The 20,410-nt window shown below is 39.3% G+C and overlaps 1 long non-coding RNA gene across 1 annotated transcript; it reads left to right on the top strand.

Moving 5' to 3' along the window:
- The first annotated feature begins 407 nt into the window (after nt 1–407).
- On the top strand, nt 408–19,681 carry LOC116527086. Its single transcript, XR_004258382.1, has 3 exons — nt 408–424; nt 468–471; nt 19,603–19,681. It is a non-coding gene; the product is annotated as an uncharacterized LOC116527086 (long non-coding RNA).
- Nucleotides 19,682–20,410: the final 729 nt, after the last annotated feature.

The raw sequence follows: 20,410 nt of genomic DNA on the forward strand, positions 1-20,410 counted from the left end.
GGCTGGTCATCCACTTCAAAGCTTGGTTCTGCAGCCTTCTCAGAAACAGGAAGTGGGGTTCCCTCCTGCACAATGGCTAGTTCCTCTGCTGGGAAAAAAATCTCATGAGTAGAATCACAGCAGGGAGCCCACTCTGGAACTGCAGAAGCATCTAGAGAACAGCAGCCTGCTTTGGAAAGACATGGTAGTTGGAAATATTGTGATCTTTGTCCCATATAAAATGGGAGGGGAGATTATGTGGATAGAGATTTATAATATATTCAGTTTAAACAAAACCATAATTGACATGGGCTACTGAAAAATATAAGGTACTTTCACTATTTATTTTTGGAGGAATATGTGAATATTATATTCACACACACTCTTATGCAGCGATGTCTTTTCAAACTGCCCTAGCGGCAATAATTGCAAATGGAGGCCGGGCGTGTTGGTTTATGCCTGTATTCCCAGCACTTTGGGAAGCCGAGGCGGGTGGATCACTTGAGGTTATAGCCTGGCCAACATGGCAAAACCCCGTCTCTACTAAAAATACAAAAATTAGCTGGATGTGGTGGTGCACACCTATAGTCTCAGCTATTTGGGAGGCTGAGGCAGGAGAATCGCTTGAACCTGGAAGGTGGAGGTTGCAGTGAGCTGAGATGGTGCCAATGCACTCCAGCCTGGATGACAGAGTGAGACTCTATCTGAAAAAAAAAATGAGAATTGGAAATGAAAAAAGCAGAATTTAAAAGTGAGGAAGGTGGCTGGGCGTTGTGGTTTGTCGTAGTCCCACCTCAAGAGACTGAGGAAGAAAAATCCCTTGAGCCCAGAGTTGAAGATAGCAGTGAGCTGTGATTGCACCACTGCACTCCAGCCTCCATGACAGAGTGAGACTCCATCTCATAAATAAATAAATAAATAAACTTATGGAGGTGAGCTAAAAGAATAATAACCAGAGAGATAGAATGTAGACAGTTTGAATTAGTGAGAATTTTTTTTCTTGTTCATTTTAGAATTAAAACAGAGACCTTAAGACTGACGAAACAGACTCTCTGTAACAATAAGATACCAAATTCCAACTTGACTCTGGTATAGCATCATATGACAGATAGCAGGCAAAACATTTACCTCAAAATGTATTTTTTTGACATATTTTGAAATGGCCCTGCAAAACCATCTCTTATGGGGGAAATATCTGTTCTGTAGAGAACATCCTTCCCTTGCTAGGTCCTTTCTAGGGAGACTGACATTTTTTAGTCTGATAAGAGATATTTCCTATTTTCCCTTAAGCCTGCTACCTAGGGGCTTCCACAGTCCCCCTTATCTAAATTACTCAAGCCTTTTTTTTTTTTTTTTCAAATTCAACTCTTCAGGCAGAGCTTAACTCTTTTGACCAATTGCCAATCAGGAAATCTTTGAATCTACCTATGACCTGAAAGACACCCCCTACATCCCTTCAAGATGTCCTGCCCTTCTGGGCTGAACCAATGTATACCTTCCATGTATTGATGTATGTCTTTGCCTATAACTTCTGTCTCCCTAAAATGTATAAAACCATGCTGTAATTCAGCCACCTTAGATACATGCTCTCAGAACCTCCTGAGGCTGTGCCATGGGCCATGGTCCTTAACCTTGGCAAAATAGACCTCTAAATTGCTTTAGACCTGTCTCAGCTTCTTTTTGGCTTACACAAGTAAGGGCAATAGAACCGTCTCTGACAATAATAAGGTGAAAGTTGGATGTCTTAATTCAGACCAGACAATAGGGATAAGAGCAATGTACAATATCCAGAGAAAATACAGCCAGCATTTCAGCTTCCCCCACAAGAAGCAATGGTGTCTTCTCTACTTTTTGTCTATAACTCCCTCTCTATAAACATATTGAGAGGGAGGCTGTGGAGAGAGGTGCTGGAGGCAGGAAGTCCCTGGCTTGTCCTAGAAGCAACTATTCAGCTCTCCCGGGCATATTTGGAAAGCCAGCAGGACAGCTTACCAGAATCCTCTTTGCATGAGGCACTGAGGAATATGCCAGGAGAGAGTTTCCCCTAAGAGAAAAAGGAGTCGTGACAAACTTGACCCAGAAACAAAGCCTTAGTCATCACTACAGAGCACAGAACAGAACCCGTCACTCAAATATGTCCCTGCACCTTGACTGAGTCCAAGGACAGGAGGGGGGCTGTACATGAAGCAATTAAACAACTGTTATACCAGAAGCTGAGCATTTCCATGTGGGCAGCGCAGATCTGATGCTCTTTGACTGTATTAGCATGAGACTGAGGTACCTGTTCTGCCATGGAGCACTATACAGTCCAGGCGCCTTGAGGGCTCCTGAGTATCTGTGGTGGTGCAGGTTTAAGATGGCAGAAGTGTGGTGGTGCCTTGAGACACTTATCAGAGATGATTTGGTCAGCAGAGTGCCTGGAGAAGGCTGGATAGAGATCCCAAAGTGTCACATAAAGGATTCCTGGATTCCTGGGGGACAATGGGAATTGTCACTTACAATGATGTTCACTTACTATATATGTGTATATATATATATATTCCATATATATATGTATTCCATATATATATGGGTCAGGAAGGGACTAGACATATGTGCATTTGTGCAAAATCGAATATAGAAAGGAATATAGAAAGGAAGCAAATGGTTGTTTCAGTTTCATGATGGGTCAGAGGTCAGCGGGAGACTTTGCCATTATCAATTCAAGCCTTTCAAATCTATATATTTATTAATTTTTTTCTTTCCCTTAATTAAATTTTGTTGATACATTATGCCTTAAATCTAGGAGGCACAAGCTGTCCAATAAGATCTATTTGCTAAATTTTTAGGTAGGGGATCAGAATAAAATCCCCAGTTAGTAACTTGCGCTCTCTAAGCTATGTGCAGCTTTTGAAATTTCCAGCCTGTCTCCTCTTTGAGGAAGAGCTAGATTAGTAGAAACCTGGCCAGGATTGCTTCCTGGGGCTTGGGGTGCAAGGTACAACAGGAACAGCATGAAATCAGAGGAAGGTGTGTACAGGAATACAAGGTGTGGCTGGAGGAAACACTCTAAAACCAAATGATCAATTCACAAATCACCAAATGATTAATTCACCAAGCAGAAATATATGGAAACAAGGATGGATCAGAGAAACCAAGGCAAGGGACAAAAACGTCACACAGCCTAAAGACTTTCTGGAGCCCCTCTATAGGTGCTTCTGCCTGGCCTTTTAGGTGTGCTCAGGCTTAGGGCATTTAAAGGACATGAAACAAAATCCACAAGTCTTATGATTCCGTGTTCCATTACTTCCAGGGGCTTCTATAATAAAGTACCACAGACTTCGTGGCTTAAACAACAGAATTTTATTTCCTCGCAGTGCTGGAGGCTTGAAGCCTGAGATCAAGGTGTTTGGCAGGGTTGGTTTCTTCTAAGGCCTCTCTCCTTGGCTTGTAGATGGCTGTGTTTTCCCTGCCTGTCTTCACATGGTCTTCCCTCTGTGTGTGGCTGTGTTCCAATCTCCTCTTTTTATAAGCACACAATTTGTATTGGATTAGGGCCCATCCCTATGACCGCCTGTTAACTTTACCTCTTTAAAGATCCTGTTTCCAAATACAGTCCCATTCTGAAGTTAGGATGTCAACATATGATTTTGGGCGATGGGGCCCAATTCAGCTCATAACACGTTTTTAATATATGGTTGTCTCACCTTATTCACAGAAGATACATTCCAAGACCCCCAGTGAATGCCTGAAACCACAGATAGTACTGACCCCTGTATATACTGTGTTTTGTCCTATATATGCATACCTACAATAAAGTTTAATGTATAAATTAGGCACAGTAAGAGACAAACAACAATTACTAGTAAGAAAATAGAACAATTATAACAACATACTATAATAAAAGTCAAGTGGATATGAGCTCTCTCGAGTGCTCTCAACATGTCTTACTATATGTAATATTCTTGCACTGAAGTTCGAGCATGGATAACTGAAACTCTGGAGTGCAAAACCATAGTTGGGAGGGCGACTGTAATTGTATCAAAGTATGTATCTATGATTAGTCTCTTACTAATTAATTAGTGATGAAGTGGTCCATCTTACATTTTTCTATGTACTGGGGAGATGCCTAGAGTGTAGAAAGGAGATGAATGATAGTTTTGGTTTCAAGATGGGTCAGCAGGAGACTGTGCCATTACCATTTTCAAAACTGTCATCAAATACCACCTGTGGTTAAGAGAGAGCTGAACAGCAGACTCTATTTATTCACCCTTTCCCCAGAGGACTCCTTCCATGCCAAAGGAAAGGGGAATGGTAGAAAAAAAGTGGCACCAAATCACCTTAATCAGTGTCTTAAAAAGGAGACTGTATTTGTCCATTTTCATGCTGCTGATAAAGACATATCTGAGACTGTATAGTTTCTAAAGAAAAAGAAGTTTAATGGACTCACAGTTCCACATGGCTGGGGAGGCCTCACAATCATGGTGGAAGAGCAAGGGATATCTTAACATGGTGACAAGCAAGAGAGAAATGAGAGCCAAGTGAAAGGGGAAACTCCTTGTAAAACTGTCAGATCTTCTGAGACTTATTCACTACCATGAGCACAGTATGGGGAAAACTGCCCCCATGATTCAATTATCTCCCACTGGGTCCCTCCCATAATATGTGGGGATTATGGGAACTACAATTCAAGAGGAGATTTGGGTGGAGACACAGCCAGACCATTATTAGAAATATCTTTTCCACATTGAGATGGAGATCTGGCTACAGGAATGTTACTGGGGAATGATTTGGGGATCAACATCTGTAGGGAAGTAAAGAAAGTAGGATTGGACAGAGAAAGGAGCTGAACTCAATGCAGTGAATGTATATGCAACATAGGCCTTAATTTTCCAACAGATCTCTGGCGCTGGAATGACCCCTCAGATTTGTGCTGTCACCTTATGCAAGAGGCTGGATTTCTCCCACTCTCAACTTGCCCAGGGTAGCTCTTGAATAAGGACCATCCCCTGAAATGGGACATGACCTTAGCTGTCTTCAGCAGCACAGTAACTGCTGGGGGGCGAGGACCTCAATTCCAGAGAGGAGGATCTGAGAGACACAGCATGGCATTCACTGTAGTCAACTTCTAATATTGACTAAGTTATCCAGAAAAAAAGCAGCTGGGACCCACGAGAAGTCAGACCCTCAGATGACAATTACCCACTTGAAATTAATCTTTCCCTGTGATCAATAAGGAACATGTCCTATAAAATATGCTGTTATAATGTTGGTTTCAAACCACTGTATCCTTTAAAATAGGAGAAAGAGTTTTAAAAAGTGACTCATGTGATCCATTGGTTCTGAAAGTGTCAATTAACTGCAAGGAGCAAAATTCCTGAATTTACATTTGTCTCTTTCACATAACCTCTTCCTAGACAACAGAGAATTCTTGAACAGTTGATCCATAAAGGATCAAATACTTTTAACCTTTTAAGCATACATATAAACATATAAAAATATGTTGTCGTTTTTCCTCTCTGACCTTTCATTAATGAATGAAAATAAATTATTATACATCTAGGGCATTTTAACGATGGAAATTTACAAGATTGTTTTTTCCAATTCCCCAAATTTTTACATCAAATATTTACTGAACATCTTCTCTATGCACAGCACAGTGCATCATGTTGAGCACTGCAAGTGAAAAAATGGAAAAGAAAAATATGGTCCCAGCCTTCAAGTTATTTACAGCCTTTGAGAGAGACAGACACACAAAAAAGTGAAAAACTATTAAAATACAAGTTATTTTATGTGCTGTTAAGACACAATGTGGATCTGGAGAATAACTGAGGTGAGGAGGTCGTCTGCTTCAGTTGGTGTCCTGGGAAAACCTCTCTGAGCAGCTGACCTTGAAGTTCTGGCTTGAAGGTCAAACAGGAATCAGACATTTATGTGAAAATGGAAGAGTGTTCCAGGCAGAGAGAATGATTTGTACACAGGCTGTGAGGTGGAAAGGAGCTTGGCTTGTTCAACAGACTGAAATGTAGTCAGGGAGGGTGTGGGAGGTGGCATTAGAGAGTATTGGGAATCTGATCCTGCAGCAGTTTGGAGGCCCTGGAAAGGTGTTTGCATCTCATTTGAAGCACAATGAAAAGTCATTGAAGGGTTTCCAATTGGGAAGAGAGATGTGATCTAATTTCTATTTTAAGAAGAAAGTTCTGGTTTTGTAGTTAGAGGGGACTCTAAATGAAAGCAGGGAGACGATTTAGGAAGAGGAAGCTAAATAAAAATACAAAAGTCCAGGGAGAGATGATGATGGGATTATAATAACTGAAATTAGATAGAGTGGCCAGCCAGTAAGGGAAAGGGAGATATTAACGTTGACTCTAAAATATTTGGCTTGAGCGACTGGGTGGATGGTATTCTGACTATGGAGACAGGGAAAATGGCATTTCAGAATAAAAGGTTTGAATAGCAGGGTTGGGAAGGTGAATCAAGCATATATTTTTCTGATTCTTTCTCTTCCTCTTTTCTTTTACCATCTATATCTGTATGCCTATACATACTTTCAACAGCAGGTAGACATCAATTATATGTAACACAACAAATGTATTCATAATATAAAAATAATGATGATAATCTTATCAAGTCTTTTCCATAGAGATCAGAGATTGTGCTAGTTGCTGTATATACATTATTTCTTTTAATTTTGACTATAATCCCAGGGCCTATTCCCTGTTTTCTATAAGGAAACCAAAGCCTCCAGAGTTTAAGTATCTTGCACAAAGTCACATTACTTAACTGCCTGGTTATCATCTATCTGCTGAGATTTGAACAAAAGCAGCCTGTTGACACAGTTTATCTACAAACTGAAGTTAAGCCTTTTGAAATGTTAAATGTTTTTACTGTTTTTATGACACTTTCAAGTATTTCTCTGGAGAGAAACATTTCCTTCACGTTGCCATATGGCAGCTGCAGTTCATACTTCTTTACCACTTGTCGCAGGACTAGATCAGTCTACAAATACTGTATTTTGTACCAACAGAAGCCTCCTAGCTGATTTCAAATATGCTGAAACTGAGCCTAGAATAGAGCACAGTGAATTGTCAACTACACGGTGTATGATGTTGTTCTAAAGAATTTCTATATGCAGTTTCTATTAATGAAAAACACAGTTAGGTAATTTTTTTTTTTCTAATCTTGAACAGATTCTTTTGATTCAAGACTACGAATGATTCTATGTCTGCCAGGAAACTGAATATTTGGATTTATGGATTACTGACCCTTCTTTATTGCGCTCTGAGCCCTGAAATCTGCCCTGGACCAGATTGAGTAAGGAAGGGGGTGGGTAAGGAAGGGGGTGTCTTGTGGGTAAAGTACAGATAGAGGGTAAGGAAATGGTTCCCTTGTGGTGACTGAGGAAGGGGATAAGGAAGGAAGACTTTAGTGGGAAAAGTACAGGTAATGGGGACCAGCTGGTCTGTGAACCTCAGGCTGCCCAGGTTTCCCTGCACTAGCAGAGGTGTGGCCCAGGCAGAGCATGGGTCAGGAAGCACCAGATGCCAGCTACTATGCTGGGGGCTCCATATACCATCTGCTTCACACCAAACCGCAGAGGAAGAAATTGAGACTAACAGCCAGAGTCTGTGCTCTCGCCTCTCCATCACGCTGGTGCTCACCATTAGGGTAGTCAAGGGTTAAAGCTACATTTCAGCAAAGCCACAGAGATCAGGTGCAGAGTCACAGCTGAGGGTCTGTCCCTTGGGCAAAACAGTTGATTTCCAGTCTTACTTTAATACCTTCTTTATCATGATGATTTCTGTAATATATCCAGCAGCGGTTCACTTCCTTAAAGACGTCCTCCTGCAGGGGTAAAGAAAAAGTGTCCCCTTTGCTCTTGGAAGGTTTGCTAAAAAATCAACTAACAGAAAATTAATAAGAGAAAAAGGGATGCAGATTTGTTACTACCATGAGTATACAGGAGAATCACAGAGTGATTGCCTAATATCCCAATGGGATACAGCTTTTATGTGCCTTACTTCTTCGGGAAAAAGGAGACAGGAAAGTGTGGATCATTTTAGGGAGATAGTAAATAATTTTTAGGGGAATTCAGTGAGCTTGAAGAACATACAATGGTTTGGGACAAAGTCCGTTGGGCCCTCAGAGTGGATAAAGTTGTGACAAAAATTTATCCAGGTTTCTTGTCAGATTTTAGTCTTCCTTCCTGTGATATGGGTTTAGCTAATGAAAACCTAAGAGAAAGGACCAGAGGTAATTGTTTTCTTCTTTGTTAGGTCTAGACTATAGGCCTAGATAAGACAGCTTCATCTGTGCTTCGGGATAGGGAGAGGATTTGAAGGTGTGGGTGTCGAGATGGATTGTTCTCCATTGTTCTTGGTGGGTCTGTCTTGATCTTTAATTCAAAACACTCATTATGCCAAATAGCATATTTTCAGGTGAAGTTCCCTGTGCTCCTTCATTCTTTAATCAACAGTTTTTTCTTATTCCTTTTCACATCACTTTATATTAATTACTATTACAATTTCAATTTTTTGTTTACAAATGAATGGTCATTATATGAAATTGAGACATAACGCCAAAATAAAAATGAAAATAAATCATCCATATTCACACTACCCAGATATAACCTTGGTTGAAGTGCATATTTCCTTTCAGATTGTAAACGTATTTTCAGAATCACATTAATTTTGTAAATACTATTTTACTTTACTCTCATTTTAAAACAATAGAACACCATGAGAATCTTCCCATGTTGTTACCTATTTGTCAAAACAAAAACACTTAAAATATTTATAATCTTCCAGCATATAGCTATGGCATAATAATTTCCCTATTGTTTGCCATTTAAATTTGTGCAAGGAAAGATTAAACTGTGGTAACAGATATACCAAAAATATATCATGATATGAACATAATATTTAGATGTACCTAACAGAAGGCGAAAGAAAATTTGGAATAGATACACTTGTTCTTTGGTTAATGTTGTTATTATTTTGAAACAATCTCAAACTAACAAAGAGTTGCAAGAATGTTTTTATTCATGAAACATTTGAGACTAAGCTGCCAACAGGAGGCCTCACCACCCCTGAATGTTTTAGTGCATTTCCTATAAACAAAGATATTCTCCTTTGTTACAATACCACCAATCCAATTGGTGGAAGTTGATGTTGGTATATCATCCCCATCTAATCTTCAGACCCCATTCCAGTTTCACCAATAGTCCCAATAATACCTATTATGTAAAAGGACTGAGAATCACATTGCATATTATTGCCATGTCTCCTTGGTTTCCATAAATCTAGTACGGTTCCTCAGTATTTCCTTGATTTTCACAGCCTTGGTACTTTTGAAGATTACACATCAATTATTTCTTGTGATGTCCCTCATGAGTTTCTTTGAGGTTTCCTCATGATTAAATTCAGGTTATGCACCTTTGTCAGGAATATCACAGAGGGGAGGCTCTATTCTTCTTATCACTTCTTACCAGGCAGAACACTATCTAGATTTGTCCTATTACTAGTGATGGGCACATTAAACATTTGATTAAGGTGGTATCCGTCAGGATCCTTCAACGTAAAGTTTATTTTTTGCCTTTTGTCTTTAATGAGTATAGTATTGAGACGGAGCAGGGATCCCTATTAGGGGCCTGCCAGCCTAACGCCCCATCCCCCACAAGCATGGAAAGAAAGGGAAATCTTTGGTTATTTCAAAGGAAATTCTAGGCACCTGGCTAGCCTGGAGAAATAAATGCGCAACTTGATAAGCAAGAAGGTAATAGTAGCTTAAAACAACTGCCAAGGAAGTTAGAGTCACAAGATGTTTGGTTCCCTATAGAAACTAAAGATAACAGCTTAACATCTGTCCCTGAGTTGTTTTTCAGAAACCCCCAACTCCCATGAAATGGAAAATACTATCCACCTGCACACAGACCCCAGCTAAGAGGGAACCAAGGCCTGAACTCTGACCACCATTCTTTCTTCTAAGTTTCTTCCTGAGGGGACTGGAGGTAACACCCATGGGCCATAGCTAGCATTCTTTTCTGCTGACCTTGAAATTTGAGACAAATTTTTGTGTCCTGAACCAATCACAACTCAGAAAAATTTTGAAGCCACCTATGACCTGTAGGTCCCTGCTTCAAAATGTCCGTCTTTTTTTTTTTTTTAAGTCAACTCAATATACAGCCTTCATGTATAGATTTATGACTTTGCCTGGAACCTCTGCCTCTCTGCGTTTAACAACCCTTACAAATAATTCACTGAGGAATTCAGGTCTTAAGCATGAGTGCTCAGCAATAAATGCCTCACTTTTCTCTTGCTGCAAATCCTGATGTCGGTGTTTGGCTTTGCTTCATTGGGTGGGCAGAACTACATTCAGTTCAGTGACAGTATTTTGAAGGGAAGGATTTTGAAGTTGTGTTATCCTACTGAAGCAGCATCATTCATCCTTATCGGGGGTAAATACCCGAGGTTCATCATTTCAGGCCAGGGAATTCAAGGACTCAAACACACAAGAAGTGAGTTTAAGAGTGGAGCCACTGCACTCCAGCATGGGAGACAGAGCAAGACTCAGTCCCAAAAAAAAAAAAAAAAAAAAAAAGAGTGGAGGTGAAAGAAAAAGAGAATAGCTTTCCCTCCTGCAGAGAGAGGGGGGCTTTCAAGTGTTACTTCCGGTCAGCAGGGACGTGGACAGGATTTTATAAAGCACTGTAGCTTGAGGAGGCGGTGTCTGATTTACATAGAGCCCAAAGATTGGTTGGACCAGATGTGTTATTTACATAGCACATAGAGAAGCTGGCCACCCACTCTAATCTTTTATTACGCAGATTGGTTCTCTACTTGGCCAGTGCCATGTTGTCTGTTCCTTACTGTACATGTGGTTGACGAAAGAAAGGGAAGATGGAGCCTCCATGTTGCACATGCCTGGCCCCCAGGTAGCCTTTCCTTATTGGCATAGCTGCTGGTATTCACCTGTGCAAGCTTCCAGCTTGCTTATCTATGTTCACAGCTTGATTTTATAGGCTGCTTTTTGTTGGAAAATAAATTATTTGGGAGCTGCTTTTTATTAAATGGAAAATCTTACTGAGGACTCTGTTACCCTCATTATCGGCCTAAATAATTTCTTTTTAACTCCTATATCACTACATTATCCTACTTTGCCTCAAAATTTCAATTATTCATTATTAATTTATATCAATATAGACTCATGACTATCTATTTTATTCAATGGGGTGTAATCTATTTTAACATTTATTTTTATATTTAAATAATCCCAGACTTGGCCAGTGGAAGTTCCTACATCCTTTGGACCTATCTTCATATTTTTTAAGCTCTTTCGTATTTTCCGGCACAATAAGATGTTCTAGACCCATCTTGTACTTTCCCACCCTAGCCCTGGAATCTGCCATTTCTCCAAAGCGTCCTAGTTTCTTTTAGTGGAGATTGGTTTATGTAAACCTGTCATCATGTAAACATTTATAGTGTCTTCCATTATGTTTATATTAGAAAGTCCTTACCCATCAAATGAATTATTTATTTTACATTTTCTTCTAGTTCTCTACCAGCTTGCTTTATTATGTTTAGTTCCTCATCTGGAATTTAATCGGGGCATGTTATAAGCTGAAACTCTTGTTTATTCTTTCAAGTAATTAGCCAATTTCCCATGTAATTTATGAAATAAATATATCCCTCCCCTGTTTATATTCTATTTTCAAATAAATTTCAGAGCTGTTCATTCTGTCTGCTGATTCCTTTGTTATAGCCATCCAGTTTTCATTATTGTATAGCATCCTATTACATCATAATATCTGTTAGGGTAATTTCCCAACACAAAAAATCTTACATGTAAATTGACTAATATTTTGCTGCTCCCAGAACACATGGAAGCCTGGGTCCAATGATCCAGAAAACTATTTGGAGTTTGAGGATTTTGTGTCATTTCCCAAATGTTATTACATATGAATCTGTTTCTTTTGATTGCCCTGGATTTTTGAGAGGGAAGAATATATGTTGTATACAATATACTGGCAGGATATAGACATGTTGGTGGCTTCTCACTAATGGGACAGTTCACCAAAGCATATGCAGGGATAGTGTAACTAACCAGGAAGGTAGATTTTGATCCTTCCATACAAAGAAAAAAAAAAAAAAACACCTCAGCTCTCTCAGTTGTATTTCAACAACTTTCTTACCCGCTTCTTTTGCTTCCTAATTATCAGGTGTCATTTGTGCCGAACAATTTGCATTTGAAAGCACAGCTAGGGAACCACCTCAGATAGCAGAGAGGTTAAAAACTAAATTAACCTAAGAATCAAAAATGAAAACAAAGCATTAGAAAATAAACAGTTCTAGTTTTCTATAAAACTATTAAAAGAACCAGAGTTACTATAAAATCCAGAAAATTTATTTCATTGTACCTGAGTCTGGTTATTACTGTGCCTTATTTATTCCTCCTGGTGACTGAGATAATGGTGCTCATTTGGAGGAGTGATGTTTTAGCTGGATGTGTGGTAGGCAGCAGCAAGGCAGCAAAGCAACTCTACACCTTGTTGTTATTGGTATTCCACAGGCAGGGCTGCTAGTGTGTCCTTAATTTCTTGCTTCACTGATTTACAAATGGTAACTGTATAGCTGGGAATGAACACAGTGGTAGACTAAGGAGGAAAAAAAAAAATCCCTAATCTCTTAAATGGCCAGCAGGCAACTGTCCAGACCACATTGTTATCTGAAACAGCAGAGTGACAATGGAAACATTGATGTTGGATGATAATGAGTCACAAAGCTAGATGAGGCTACTGGGTCATTGGTGCTTAAATGTTTCATATTGTTTTCAAAGGTGCAACTTTTATTATTCAGTTCTGCAGTGGCACGTTTGCACAGAAAATACTAAGTGGCTTTTAGATACTATTACATTAAGCATGACCAAATAGAAAAGGCCTTAAAGAGAAACAGTGGCATCAATATTTCAGCTAGAAAGAGATCTTCCTAGGTGTCTGCATATTCACATTACATGACTAAGTCTATTTTCTCTCATTGTTTAAGAAATAGCCACATTTATATAGCACTTAAGGCTTGTAGAAAGCTTTCATATATATTACCTAAACTTTTTAAACAGACACACATTTATTGAGGCCTTGTTCAGCACCACACACCATACAGAGAACACATAAGCAAGCATTATCTCATTAAATTCTTGCAAGGGCTCCGCAGGGTAACTTTCAGGTTAGCGTTTTTACATAGATGGAAGAACAGAGGTTAAAGAGCTCGGGTAATTTCCCAATGGTTACTCTCCACTTCTAACGAGTGCTAAGAAAAGAGACAGCTCTTCCTTCTGCATTTGGTTATCCGGGCACAACTTCTGTGGATTTCAGAGGATACTTTGGGAGCGTTTCTTGATAAGCTGATTTTTCCAGTATTAGATATCCTCTGATGTTTCCTTCTGTATTTTTCCTCCCCATCTTCCAATATCTTATGGAAGCAATCACAAAGGGAAGGTTAGTTCGAACACAGAGGGAACACCCATTAACTCAATCAATTGAAAGGTTGTGGAGATGAGACAAAATTCAGACTATCAGAGTCTGACAAAGTATCTAAAATACCTTAGACTTTAAGGGATGCAGACTAATGAAGTTCCCCTCTACTAGCATTGGGGTATAAAATTACACATCTTGCTATTGCCAGGTAAAATAAGAAAATTCATTCTTTTAAAAAATTATTTATTTATTTGAGACAGAGCCTGCTCTGTCACCCAGACTAGAGTGCAAGGGCACGATCTCAGCTCACTGCACCCTCTGCCTCCTGGGTTCAAGTGGTTCTCGTGCCTCAGCTTTCCAAGTAGCCGGGATTACAGGTGTGTGCCACCATGCCTGGCTAATTTTTGTATTTTTAATAGAAACAGGATTTTACCATGTTGGCCAGGGTGGTCTTAAACTCCTGGCCTCAGGTGATCTACCTGCCTCAGCCTCTCAAAGTGCTAGGATTACAGGCATGCGCCACCATCCTGGCTGGGAATTTCATTCTATCCCTTCACACCAGGAATTTAAGAAAGGAAAAGTCCTTTTATTCCTCCTCCTCTTGATCTGTAGTCCTTAAAGCTCAGGTCTGAGTTTGAATCTTGAATCTTGGATACAGCCTTTATAGCTATGGGACTTAGAGAAGTTACCCTTCCTGAACTTCAATTTTCTTGGTGTTACATTAGGGATAATAATAACAATGTTTCTTTATGGTGTTGTAATGAGACCTAAACTAGATTGTATCCAGGCACAGAATAGACACAGGTAATTTTGGCAATTATTATTTAAAAAGAAGGACTGTGGAATTTTTAAGTGATGCTTCGTTTCAGATACCAGATGCTGGTACCAACTTTATTTTTCACCCTCCATGACCTCTTCTTCCTTACCACTACCACATGGGCAGCCCTAGACATGGATAGAGATTGAAGATCATTCCTGGGAGAGCTCCGATACCCTTCTTGGATTGTATGCAGCTTGGTTGTGTACAGAGTGGTTCTCCAGGGCTCACGACAGCATCCCCTTTCCTTGCTTCTGGCACCTGGCCTGTATCTTTGGTTGTTTAGTGGACAATTCTTAGATGTTTCAAATTTACCCTGAATTTACCATTATAAATTCAACTCAGCACATTTTTCTCTTTCCTGCAAATTTCTCTACTTTCTGATTTTCCTATGCTCATTCTCTCTAAACTTTAGAATATCTTTTATTACTTTTTTTTTTTAGAGAGATAGGGTCTCACTATGTTGCTTAGGCTAGTTTTGAACTTCTGGCCTCAAGTGAACTTCCTGCCTCAGCCCTCTGAGTAGCTGGGATTACAGATGAGTATACTCCAGAATTATGTCAATTCCCTTCTTTTGCTTAAATATGACAGTTATCAAAACAGAATTGTTAGCTCTGTTGATGGTGCCCTTACCTGGTACCTCTATTTTCAACCCTTTGTAAAGTTTATACTTATTTGTAGGTTGTTTGTTAAATCACTACTGTTGTACTGTATAAGTGTTCTTTCCTTGTAAGGCTATGAGCCCCATGAAGTCTGGGTCATATCTGGTTTCTCAGTGACAGGATCCCTAGTACCTAGCAAAATCTCTGATAATGATTGGCACCTAACAAATACTGGTTGACTATTGATCTGTTCTGTGTGGTACTTTTTTGCTCTACTCCCATCTCACTGTTGCCAATGACACCTTCTGTAGTGAAAACATCAGCGCCTCTCACTTGGACTTTTAAAGATGCTACTGTAAGAATATTTGGGCCATCAGACACAGAAGAACTTAAATCCTGGTTCTGCCACTTACCAGCCATGTCATCTTGAGAAAGTTTTTGAGCCTCAATATTTCTATTTCTAGAGAAAAAAATGATAAAAAGTACCAATAGGATTGGAGGGTTATATGAATTAATCTATTTGAAGTGCTTTGGAATTGCCTGGCACATAGTGAATTCCCAAAGCATGTTGGCTAGAGGAAAATGCAAAATGAGGAACATAAAAGACAACTTTCTCCCTGATTTTTAATATGTATTAGATTACCTACTCTGGAACTCTTTTTCCTTTAAATCTCCTTTAAATCCAAATGTCTGAATTTTATTCCCTCAGGACCTTACTCTCTGTGCTTGAAACTAATGGCTAATCTGATAAACTAATATATGCTAATGGCCGATCTCTTAGGGGCTTAGTATGTCATCTCTCTGGTAGTATATTTCATATTAACAGATCCTCTAAAAGACTCCCTAAAAGTTATTCTAAAGATAAGACATTTGAGCACACGGCAGAAAGCCTGGTGGTTTCATCTCCTGCCAGCGTTCTCATACAGTATCGTGTTTTTCTTCCCATAGCTCTGCCTCTGGACTCCTTCCTTCCATTGGGCTCAGCTTCATAAAACCCTAAAAGGTCAAATCGACCTATACAAGGGACAGAAGCATCAGTTCTTGCCTGACACTCTGAGACTCTGAATGGGTCCTTCTGTGGCCGGTTCAACCCAAATCTGAGGTTTTCTGCCTTGTCTTGTTGGAGCACCATTGTCCTTCTAGAAATATGGCTTGCATTCCTCTTTCTAGTCTTGTTTCAAGAGACTGGCACCCTTGCTTTGAATCCTAGAGTCCCCACCAGTTTCTTGCTGTGATAGATTTTCCTCCATGCAAGCACTCTTTGCTTACCTGATCCTAAATAGCATCCACTTTGGAATTACCTGTGCTTCTTTTCTATTTGCCTGTGTAGAATACCCCTTCCCTGCCACAGGGCACCTCATGTCTGTTTTCATAGATTCTGGATGTCCAGCATTCTCTGCTTGACTGATATCCCTCCTAGAACCTGTTTCTGCAGCATTTGGCCAATCCAATAAATTATGTCTAGAAAACAGCACCTTCCAGCCTGACTTCTTCACCTGGTGGAATTAACTAATTTCTCTTAGCTGTGATCCCAGAATAAGACAGATGCAGAGGAGATGTGCAAACCACTTTTTTTGCTACTGTTCAAATCATTCTGTGCAGTTATTTCTTCTACATGAGAGCTAACATTTTCAATTCCTTGAGCTAGGCGTGACTGGAGAGCTGGTTAAAAGCACTTTGAATACTAAACAAAACATAAACAAAAACACAACCACAACCACAAAAGAACCCCACATTAAACATTATAATTTACCCTAATTTCCCATAATTATACTTATTATTAAAGTATCTTTAATATAATTATAAAAGTTACTGCAGTTGATACAGACAGGAGGCAAGAAAATACTGAGTAGAAGAGGGCAGTTCCCTGTCAAAGGCCCCATCCTCAAGCCTGGAAACCTGTGGCCTTAAATGCGAACAGGCACTCCTGTTTTTGAACCCAAATGTTGCCTTTTTGACCATCCACACCCCTGTATCCTGTACCCATATAACCCCAAACAACAGCCTCCATCAGCAGATGATCAGACAAGCAGATGAGCAAAAGAGCAGAGGAACAGAAGAGCGGTATGGTAGAGAAGGAGAAAAGAGAAGGGGCATCTGAATGTTGAGAGGAGTTCAGCTGGGGATAGTTGAAGAGGAGTTTGGCGGTGAGATGGCCAAACTTCAGGGGAAGAGCATCTTCCTTCTCCATCCCCTTTCCATCTCCCTATCTATCCATGAGAGCCACCTCCACCACTCAACAAAATACCTGCATTCACCATCCTTCAAGTCCATTTGTGACCTGATTCTTCCTGGATGCCAGACAAGGACCTGGGTACCAAGAGGGCACTGAACTGGTTAACACTTAATGTTTGCAGATGACAGAGTTAAAGGAGCACTGTAACACATCCACTGGGGCTTCAGGAGTCACAGACACCCACCCCTAGATGCTGCCATGGGGCTGCAGCCCAAGAGTACTCACCCTTGTTCCTGCATCTGCCTATCTTCCTGCTCCCTCTCTCATAAGGGGTTTGAGTATATGGTGGCCAAACAGATGAGCCACACCCTGTTGCGTGTTCTGTGACGGAGGTCAGGGAACTCTCCCATTTCATAGTCTATCTGGCATGAAGTAGTTTTATTTAAAAAATACTAGTTACATGGCATTCCTCTTTAGGCCTATTATACAATTATCTGTAAAGCTCTCAAAAATAGTAACTTATTATTTAATGTTAAAAACAAATATTTAATAGCACATTTGTTATGAGATGTGATAGATTTACATAATCATAACTGTAAAGTGGTAAATAATAATAATTTCCTAAAGACTGCAAACTACTGGAGTTTGTTTATGGAAGCCTCATCTCATCTCTTTTATAGCAGAAGATTAATGACTTATAGATCATCTGCCACATTTAGGAGGTATCTGTAATTCTTCAGGAATTTTTCTACTGACTCGATATGACACCTGGGACAAGGGAAATAATTTCATGAGCCTTCAGTTGCCTCAGATTACTGACAGGAAGGATTTCAGAACTGTATCATAAGAAGGGGTAACCCAAGCAGAATGTCAGTGTCCCTGAGTTTAGTTGTCAGAGATTGGAGTACATGGAGGCAGGAAAGGCTAGAATTTTCCAGAAGTACTGGAGAGGAAGGAGCTACCCAGAAGAAAGGGCAGGGGTAGGGGGGAGCCTGTTAGGATGAAATTTCCGGGGAGCTGTAAACTGAGCATTTCCAACCAGCTGAGTCCTGACTAGCCAAGGTGAGAATGCTCATTGTTGAACACACAGAGTACACTAAGGACCACACCTTAGTAGCAGGACAAACTAGCTCTAGAGCAAAGGCTATTCTAGGCCCCCCTCAGTAAGCTTTCTTTACTCTTAGGCTCTGATTTTGATCAGAGTGGCAATGTGCTCAATCACAGACCTTTTTTTTTTTTTTTTTTTTAAATCAGCTTTCCTTGTAATGCAGTTTGGACATATGAAAGTTTTTGTAACTGCAATAAAATCTAAAATTTTAAAGAAAATTTTTTTAAATTTTAGATTTTATTGCAGTTACATAAAAATCACTCTGATGAGTTTCTGAAAAAGTTCTTTAAAGGGGACCAACTCACTTGGCTTATGTCTTTATCTTATTTGCTCATCTTCTTCTTGCTTACTGGAATCCAAAAGTGATGTTGGATCAAGTGTAGCCCTCTTGTCACCATGAAGTAATAAGCTTGAGAATTAAGGCCCTCACTGAGGATGGCTGAGAAGAAATTCAAGAGGAAATCATTATCTCTTGAAGGTACTAGAGAACCACTGTACTGGTCGTTAACTGCCTACTTTTAGGTTTCTTGTTAAGTAAATTGTTGAGAAAAATAAAACCCATAATTTTTAAAATGACTGTTTTAAACTCATTCTCTGTTTTAAAACATTGGTAAGTTATTGCTCTTCTTTTAAAGAGTTTTTTATAGTTACTTTCAGATGCTTATTTGTATAGATGAATATCATTTTCCTCCTTCCCTCTTTTTCTCCCTTCCTCTCTACCCTCCTTCCCTCCTTCCCTCCTTCCCTCCTTCCTTCCTTCCTTCCTTTCTTTCTCTCTCTCTCTTTCTCTTCCTCTGATAGGATTTCACTCTGTCTTGCCCAGGCTGGAGTGCACTGGTGTGATCTTGGCTCATTGCAACTTCTACCTCCTGGGCTCAAGTGATCCTTCCTGAGTAGCTGGAACTACAAATACCCAGCTAATTTTTGTATTTTTTGTAGAGATGGGTTTTCTCTATGTTGCCAAAGCTGATCTTACACTCCTGGCCTCAAGTAATCCTCCAGCCTCAGCCTTCCAAAGTCCTGGGATTTTGGGTGTGAGACACTGCACCTGGTCTCAAGATTTTTTTTTTTTTAATTCTGAAGAAATAATCTTATATAAATTTTTATTGGAATCTCCCTAGAGAGCTAGAGGCTGTCTAATTTAGGCTTCAGATCCAGAATGCCTGGATTTGAATCCTGATTATGCCAATAGTAGTTGTATGACTTTGAGCAAGTATGAATGTCTCTATGTGTTAGTTTCTCATTGGTAAAATGAGGATAATTGGCAAAATAGAGTCACTGTGAGGATTAAATGATTTAAAATGTACAAAGTATTTAAAATAGAACCAGGCACATAGAAAGTGATTAGGAAGTGTTAGCTATTATTATTTTAAATACATATAGTTGAAAAGTATTTGCTGTCATATTGAGCCTTAGTATCCACAAACAAATATGCTTTTTCTAATATTTAAATTTTCTGGCTGGGTGGAGTGGCTTATGCCTGTAATCCCAGCACTTTGGGAGGCCAAGGTGGGCAGATCATGAGATCAAGAGATCAAGACCATCCTGGCTAACATGGTGAAACCCAATCTCTACTAAAAATACCAAAAATTAGCTGGGCATGGTGTCATGCGCCTGTAATCCGAGGTACTTGGAGGCTGAGGCAGGAGAATCACTTGAACCTGCGTGGCAGAGGTTGCAGTGAGCCGAGATCACACCGCTGCACTCCAGCCTGTGTGATAGAGTGAGACTTCATCTCAAAAAAAATAAAACAAGTAAATAATAAATAAATAAATAAAATAAATTTTATTTTACAACACTCAAGATTTTTAACATTTTCTTAAAGATTTAAAGTTTTCCTTTTTTAGACAATCTCCCATTTAAATGGAAATAATTATATTTTAATCAAGATACATGTGTTTTTTCTATCCACAAATCAGATACTTTCTGGACATAAAAAGCTAGCAATGTATGTTGACAAATTGAATAATTATGTTATCCCACTTCAATACAAATTTAAAACATAATTATATATTGAGATAAAAGAGAACATGATAAAAAGTCAATAATCTTTTAGTTTTGTCAGTTCAAGATATTTTTAGCAGTCTTGATGATTTACATTTTCCAATGATTTTCTTCCATGGCACTTTTTAAGCACAAAATATTATTTTCTAGAAAGAAATGCAATGAAGAAAAACAGTTAATTTTATTAAAATTGGTTACATTGGCTGCTTTTTTCCAGTAAACAAACATAATCCAAATGGAAACATATATGTATGTCAAGGGAAAGATACTATTA

This window comes from Sapajus apella, unplaced genomic scaffold (assembly GCF_009761245.1).
Source record: "Sapajus apella isolate SASKATOON/1434 unplaced genomic scaffold, GSC_monkey_1.0 scaffold53, whole genome shotgun sequence".
NCBI classification, from domain to species: domain Eukaryota; kingdom Metazoa; phylum Chordata; class Mammalia; order Primates; family Cebidae; genus Sapajus; species Sapajus apella.